Source organism: Gorilla gorilla, chromosome 14 (assembly GCF_029281585.2).
Source record: "Gorilla gorilla gorilla isolate KB3781 chromosome 14, NHGRI_mGorGor1-v2.1_pri, whole genome shotgun sequence".
Classification (NCBI taxonomy): domain Eukaryota; kingdom Metazoa; phylum Chordata; class Mammalia; order Primates; family Hominidae; genus Gorilla; species Gorilla gorilla.
Window position 1 is genome coordinate 29,731,710 of NC_073238.2, and position 8,291 is coordinate 29,740,000.

The 8,291-nt window shown below is 40.5% G+C and overlaps 1 long non-coding RNA gene across 1 annotated transcript; it reads left to right on the forward strand.

Moving 5' to 3' along the window:
* The first annotated feature begins 4,958 nt into the window (after window positions 1–4,958).
* On the forward strand, window positions 4,959–8,119 carry LOC129526162 (uncharacterized). The gene is made up of 2 exons (XR_008670773.2): window positions 4,959–5,170; window positions 8,019–8,119. It is a non-coding gene; the product is annotated as an uncharacterized lncRNA (long non-coding RNA).
* The last annotated feature ends 172 nt before the right edge of the window (window positions 8,120–8,291 follow it).

Sequence of the window (8,291 nt, forward strand, 5' to 3'; positions counted from 1 at the left end):
CCAACTTGGTTTCATTCTCCCCATTTCTTTCAGGTACCCCAATCAGTTGTAGGTTTGGCCTTTTTACATAATTCCATAGTTCTCTGATTATTTTTCATTCCTTTTCAGTTTTTTTCTCTAATCTTATCTGCCTTTCTTATTTCAGCAAGATAGTCTTTGAGCTCTGAGATTCTTTCCTCTGCTTGGTCTATTCAGTTATTTATGTTTGTGGTTGCATTGTGAAGTTCTCGTGTTGTGCTTTTCAGGTCCATCAGGTCATTTATGTTCCTCTATAAACTGGTTATTCTGGTTTACAGTTCCTATAATGTTTTCATAGTTATTAGCTTCTTTGAATTGTTTTAGAATATACTTTAGCTCTGCAAAATTTGTTATTACCCACCTTCTGAAGAATACTTCTGTCAGTTCATCCATCTCAAGCCTCTACCCCGTTCTGTGCCCTTGCTGGAGAGGTGTTGCAATCATTTGGAGGAGAAGAGGCACTCTGGCTTTTTGAGTTTTGAGCATTTTTGCATTGATTCTTTCTCATCTTCATGAGCTTATTTATCTTCGATCTTTGAGGCTGCTGATCTTTGGAAGGGGATTTTGTGGGGTCGTTTTTGTGGATGTTTTTGTTGTTGTTTTCTGTTTGTTTGTTTCTCTTTCAACAGTCAGACCCCTCTTCCTTAGGGCTGCTGCAGTTTGCTGGGGGTCCACTCCAGACCCTATTCACTTGGTCCCTCCCCTACCTGGAGGTGTCACCAGTGGAGGCTGGAGAACAGCAAGGATGGCTGCCTGCTCCTTCCTCTGTGAGCTCCATCCCAGAGGGGCACTGATGTGATGCCAGCAGGAACACTCCTGTAGAAGGTGCCTGGAGACCCCTGTTGGTGGTCTCAATCAGTTAGGGAGCATGTACAGGATCAGGGACCACTTAACAAAGCACTCTGGCTGCCCCTTGGCAGAGAGGGTGCACTGCACTGGAGGGAATCTCCCTTGTCCAGAATGTCCAGACCCTTCAGAGCCAGCAGGCAAGAAAGACTAAGTCTGCTGAACCACAGAGACTGTGGCTGCCCCTCCCCACAGGAGTTCTGCCCAGGAAGATCACAGTTCTCTCCATAAACCTCTGGCTGGAGTTGGTGAAATTCCCACAAGGGGGCCCCACCCAATGAGTAGTGATGGATCCAGGTTCTGCCTAAAAAAGCAGTCTGGCCATGATCCGCCACAGCTGCTGTGCTCCCGGTCTAAACCTCCGTCTCCCCAGCACCACCTGGGTAAAACAGCCAACTGAAGCCACAGTGATAGCAACCACCCCTTCCCCTGGGAACTCAGTCATCTTAGACAGTCTCCAGTCTGCTGTCACTGGCCACAGCCTAAGCGGTGATGAGAGTCTGCAAAATTCTGTGCTTGGCACCCAAGGCCCTGGTGGTGTGGGCTCACAAGCGGATCTCTTGATCTGTGAGTTGCACAGATCCATGGAAAAAGCATGGCTCCTCAGGAAAGGTAGAACAATCACTCACTGCCTCCCTTGACTGGGGGTGGGAGTGCCCCTTGCCCCATGCAGCTCCCAAGTGAGGCATTGCTCCACCCTGCTTTTCCTTGCTCCCTGTGGGTCATGCCAATCACCTTGTCAGTCCCAGTGAGAGAACTTGGATACCTCAGATGAAGGTGCAGAATTCACTCGCCATTTTTGTTCTTCTAGATAGGAGTCACAGACCACAGCTGCTTCTAATTGGCCATCTTGGCACCTCCTCATTTAACCTTCTTTTCTCATCTAAAGGGGATAAAGGATGAAACTGTCCCAAAGAAAAGTTTATAAACCAATTAAGGGAGAAAATAAAATTCAACTAGGCTTGCAGAATAATCAGTGGCAATCATGAAATCCACTTCCCAATTTGGCCTACTTCCTTGTAGCTAGTTACTGCTTACTCCCCCAAGATAGTGTAGCCCTTGTCACAAGACTGTGTTCCTTTTCTTTTCTATAGATAAGATCTAAGGCACGTGAGATGATATGCTTTCTGTTTGAGTTTCTCGTTTATGTTACGCATACTGATAAAATCGTTGATGCCAGTTGATCTGAAGGTCCCAGCAAGGAGCCGACTCATGGAAGAATGCAGTTTTCACATCGTGATGATTTAATCTTCCTTGACCTGACCAATTGACAACCCCAATTCTCCAGACCCTCACCTGCCACAATCCCCTTAAAAACCCTGGCCCAGAACCCCTCAAGCAGACAGATTTGAAGCTTGAGGATTCTTTCATCTCTTTGCCCAATGGCATTGTGATTATTAAACTCTTTTTCTGCTGCAAATTATGATGTCTCAGTGTATTGGTCTATTGCTGCTCAGTGGGCATATGAATCTGGCAGTCCTGTAATAGGGACAAAAGATAAACTACTGGCAAAACACTCGTAAAAGTCATAACCTAAGACATAGGCCCACTGAAAGGCAGATATTCAATCGAGCACTATAGAACATATTTCTCTGCTCATACCATAAAATTTAAACCAACATGACTCCAATATAAGGAGACAGACAAAAGAGCTACAAGAAACAGACACTGTTTGAAGATGAGTACTTAAGGAAACCCAAAGTTAAGGGAGGAGACAAAAACAAGGACACTAGAGGAATTTGAAACCTTCAGAAACTTGAGCTATAACAAATATTAAATGCAGTTCAACTCCAGGACAGATTAACATATATCCTCAATTAACTTTATCTCAGTATCAATTTATCTCAGCATCAATTTATCTCAATATCTATTATGGATACCACATGTCTGGCTCTCAACAATGGCAACAAAATTACAAAACATGGTAAAAGGCAAGAAAAAAATTAACAATCTGAGGAGACAGGATGATCATCAGAACAAGACTCAGTGATAATGATGCATATTTTGGAAATAGCAATCAAGAAATTTTACATAACTGTGATTAAGATGTTAAGGACACTAGTGGAAAATGTAGAAAATATTCAATAAATTTTTCTACTAGTGGAAAATAGGAAATATTCAATAAAAGATGACTAGTATAAGCAGAGAGATGAAAATTCTAACAATGAACCAAAAGAAAAGGCTAGAAATTAAAATAACGCCAATAGATTTTTTTAAAATGCTTTCAGTGGTTTCATTAGTAGACCAGACATGTTTGGGGAAAGAATTGGTGAAACTAAAGATAGGTCAAAAATACATTTTAAAACAAAGTGCCAAGAAAAATAAAAAGTGAAGGACATCAAAGACCCGCTGGGCAGTTTCTAAAGTTGTACAAAATGGGAAACTGGAATAGCAGAAAGACGAGAAAGACAGAAATGAGGAGAATCTATCTAAATGAGTAATGGTCAAGAAATTTTAAAGCATAATGACATGAAACAAACGACCGGTCCAGGAAGCTCAGAGAATATAATTCATGACAAACAACAAAAATACAGCACCAGACACAGCATTTCCTATAGGTAGAATAAAAGAAAATAAATCAATAAATAGACAGAAAATCTTGACAGAATCTGGAATGAAAACTACATTCCTTGTAGAGAAAAAAGAGCAAGGATTTCAGCCCACTTCCAGTAAGAAACCAGGCAAGAAAGGAGAGAGTTGCGGGAAATGTTTAAAGTGTTGAAGGAATAAATGCACCAACTTAGAATTCTACATCTAGCAAAATCATACTTCAAAAGCAGAGGGGAAATCACAATTTACCAGACAATAAAACACTAACGGAATATATTGCCAGAAAACTTTCCTGCAAATGTGTTAAAAGAGGTTATTCATGGAGAAGAAGAGTGATATAGATCAGAAACCTGTATTTATAATAAGAAAGCAAATATGTTGAAAAAGGAAAAAAAAGTTTTTTCTTATTGTAAATCTATTTAAACTACATGTTTGTTTAAAGTAATATTAGTAAATGTTTTGGGCAATTACAGCATGTGGGTAAGTGAAATGCCTGATGGTTATGTTACAAAAGATATGAAGGATGAACTGGGACTATTCTATTAACGTGTCCAGAATTGGTGGGTTCTTGGTCTCAGTGACTTCAAGAATGAAGCTGCAGACCCTAGTGGTGAGTGTTACAGTTCTTAAAGATGGTGTGTCCGGAGTTTGTTCTTTCTGATGTTCAGACGTGTTCACAGTTTCTTCCTTCTGGTGGGTTTGTGGTCTCGCCAGCTTCAGGAGTGAAGCTGCTGACCTTCGCCGTGAGTGTTACAGCTCTTAAGGCAGCACGTCTGGAGTTACTCGTTCCTCTCGGTGGGTTCCTGGTCTCACTGGCCTCAGGAGTGAAGCTGCAGACCTTCCCGGTGGTTGTCACAGCTCATAAAGGCAGTGTGGACCCAAAGAGCGTGCAGCAAGATTTACTGCAAACAGCGAAAACACACAAACCTTCCACACCACGGAAACGGACGAAAGCCAATTATCACTGTCCGTTGTGGCAGCCTGCTTTTATTCCCTCACCTGACCTCACCCACATCCTGCTGATTGGTCCATTTTGCAGAGAGCTGATTGGCCTGTTTTGACAGGGTGCTGATTGGCGCATATACAATCCTCCAGCTAGACACAAAAGTTCTCCAAAACCCCACCTGACTGGGGAGCCCAGCTGGCTTGCCCAGCGGATCCCGCGCTGGGGCCGCTGGGGGAGCTGCCCGCCAGTCCCACGCCAGGCGCCTGCACTACTCAGCCCTTGGGTGGTTGATGGGACAAGGCGCCGCGAAGCAGGGGGCAGTGCCGTTAGGGAGACTCCCGCCGGCCGCTTGGGAGCCCACAGGGGAAGGCGTGGGCCGGGAAAGGCTCGGGTATGGCGGGCTGCAGGTCCCGAGCCCTGCCCCACAGCAAGGCGGCTGAGGCCTGGCAAGAATTCGAGCCTAGAGCGGGCGGGCCGGCAGTGATGCGGAACTCGGCGCATACTCCGCATCGGCTGGCCCTGGGTGCTAAGCCCCTCACTGCCCAGGGCCTGTGGCGCCAGCCTGACCGCTCTGAGTGCAGGGCCGCCCTGCGTGTGCCGCGCGCAGCCTCAGTTCCCGCCTGTGCCTCTCCCTCCACACCTCCCCGCAAGCAGAGGGAGCAGGCTCCGGCCTTGGCCAGCCCACAGACGGGCTCCCACAGTGCAGCGGTGGGGCGAAAGGCCCCTCAAGCGCGGCCAGAGTGGACGTCCAGGCCGAGGAGACACGGAGAGCGAGCAAGGGCTGCCAGCACGCTGTCACTTCTTATTAAGGTACCTGCACTATATGTGAACTGGTGGAGTGCTATTTGAAGGTGATCTTAGATTAGTAACAAATGTGTATTGGATACTCTGGGGGAACCACTAGAATAGTTGAAAAAGAAAGTATGCTTTACATGTAATGAGTGACATTAGGTTTGATAATGGATTTTTAGATATAATATTAATATGAAAAGTTCTAGCTACAAAAGAAAAAATGATGTTAGAGTTTGTTAAATTTAAAATGGAATTTTCTGCTCTGTGAAAGACTCCAGAGAGTTAAAAGAAAAGCCGCAAACTAGAAGAAAATATCTGTAAACCATATATCTAATAAAGTATTGGTATCTTAACATACAAATAACTCTGAAAACTGAATAATAAGAAAGCAAACAAGCCAATTACAAATGTGCATAGAATCTGAAAAGACACCTCACCCCTGCCCCCGAAATACCCATGGCAACTAGCATATAAAAATATGCTCAACAGTATTTTTTTTTCTTTAGAGAAACACAAATTAAAACAATTGTGATACTACCACACATTAGTTAGAATGGCTTAAATCCATGAACCGAAGTATTACAAATTCTGGTGAAAATGTAGAGCAATAGTAGCTGTTTGCTGAAGGGAATTTTAAAAATGGTACTGCACACTGGAAGACAGATTGGCAGTTTCTTACAAATCTAAATATCGTCTCACCACGCACTTCAGCTATCATTCTTCTAGGTATTTATCCCAATGATGTGACAATTTATATCACATAAAAATGTGAGTGTTTATCAGAGCTCTTTTTTATAATTATCAAAAATGGACAGCAACCTACATGGCCTTAAACCTTAAATAAGTGAATTGATGTACTGGTACATCCAGAAAAAAGAAATAAATATAAATCTACAGGAATAAATACATGAATATTCAATATTTATTGCTCTGTGAAAGAAATTAGTCAGCAAATGCCTCGTATTATATATTGCTAAATATATGACATGGTAAAAAAGGCAAAACAGTATAGTATAAAAGATTAGTGCTTCCAGAGGTGAGGGGAGAGGAAGTAGGGTTAAATATGTGAAACATGAAAACAAATTTTTTACTGTACTGAAACTATTTTATGTGATATTGTAATGGTGGACATAACATTATGCATTTCTCAAAATCCGTAAGAGTTTTTCAGCTTGAGGAGGAAACATTAATTTACATAACTTTAAAAAAAACTATCCTTTAGGAAGTAGAGGGATTGCAAGATGGAATGCAGAGTGTGACAAAATATTATAACTATTGAAAACATATGAAACAACCTCACTGAGATGGGTGGGAAAAAATGCGTTGAAATAAGTAACTTCAGAAATGAGAGGAGACTGTAAAATTAAAGGTGAAAGGAAGTGTATACAAGCACAGTGCTCCAGTTAATAAAAGTTGTTTCTCATGGAGGTATGGCGTAACATCTCTGACATCACTGTATATGTACACTGTGAATGAACAATTAAGAAACTGAGTGATGAATGGTGGCTGGGAACAAGTAGAGGGTTATTCTTGATATTCTCCTCAAATTTCTTTAGTTAATTAGTAAATGAATTAGCAAGTCCCTAATGGCCTTTAGAGTCTGCTGAAGGAGATGAATAAACAGCTGACTATTAATAGCATAATATAATATGGTGTTTAATATAAACAAAGGGCTATGTGAGTGTGGACCAAGAGACTATTATTTTCACCTTTTATCTAAAACCTTGAAAAAGTTGGCACTTCTACCTTACCTTAGATAGTAAGCAAGAGTTAGATAAGTTGAAATGACACATTTTTCATGCAGAAAATATTACACACGAAGGCATGGAGGTTCAAAATTTCCAGGTTATAGGGAAATTGCAGGTTGCTGAAAAATGCAGGTTGCTGAAAGGAATGCAGTATGATGCAAGATATTTGATGTTGGGCAAAAATAATTTTAACTTCTATTATACAGTCTGTGGAGAATGGGCAACATTGAGGGGTAACAGAAGCCTTTGTTACCCCATCTTTGAAAAATAAATAATAATAATTATCCCATTTAGATATTAAAGATTAAATAGGTTAGTGAATTCAAAGTATGCCATATAAATTCTGGCAAATAATATGTTCAAAATAAATTGTAACTTTGATTATTAAAACATATGTATACACACACGTACATATATATGTATGTGTATATGTATATGTATGTGTGTGTGTATAACAGAATTAATTGTATATCATAGTTGAAGTAAAAGAATGGGAAGAAAAAATACTTTAATGGGCCTCCAAATAGGACAAGACTATATACATATAGTCTTGCATGTATATATATATATATATATATATACACACACACACACACACACATAAATAAAATGTATCGATACACACACACACACACATATTCTCAGTACATGGGGATAATCAGAAAGATGGCTACAAAAATACAACCCTCTTAGTTTTATGTAACCCTTTATAAATATATAAAACTAAGAGAAGAAAGAATGCCTTCTGAAGCACTGTAAACTAACCTAAGGGGGGTAAAGTCAGAGGATTTTACTATGTTGGGACTGAATTTATTAACATAGCTATAGAAAGAGTCTGTCAATGAAAGGAGAATTAGTTGCCTATGGAAACTGAGCTACAGATGAATCTTTAAGGCATAAATCTCTTTTCCACCTAAGTGGAAGTCCAATTCCTGAGGTAGGAAGTCTGGGCAAGTGAAATTGCCAATTAAGTTCGTAAGCCTTCCTACAATAAAAATAAATGCATGTGCACATTTATATTAGCTTGATGGTGTTAAATATTCTAATCATTGAACTTTATTTTTCTGATCTAATACATACCCAGCTATCATGTGACTACATTTTGTTTTCCCATACAGGTGTTCGTTTGGGTGGAAAGTATGTACTGTTTATGCTGAAGTAAGAATTTTATTTTATATAACATAGTTCTTGTTATAAATTAATAAACTAACATTCTGATTGTTTATAGTCATTGTGTGTTGAATCGGGTCTCCAAAATGAAATACTAATCCCAATACTTGCGAATGTGACCTTATTTGGAAATAGGTTATTGCAGATGTTATTTTGAAACAGGGTCATATTGAAATGGGATGGGCCCTAATTCAATGACTGGTTTCTTTATAAAGAAATAA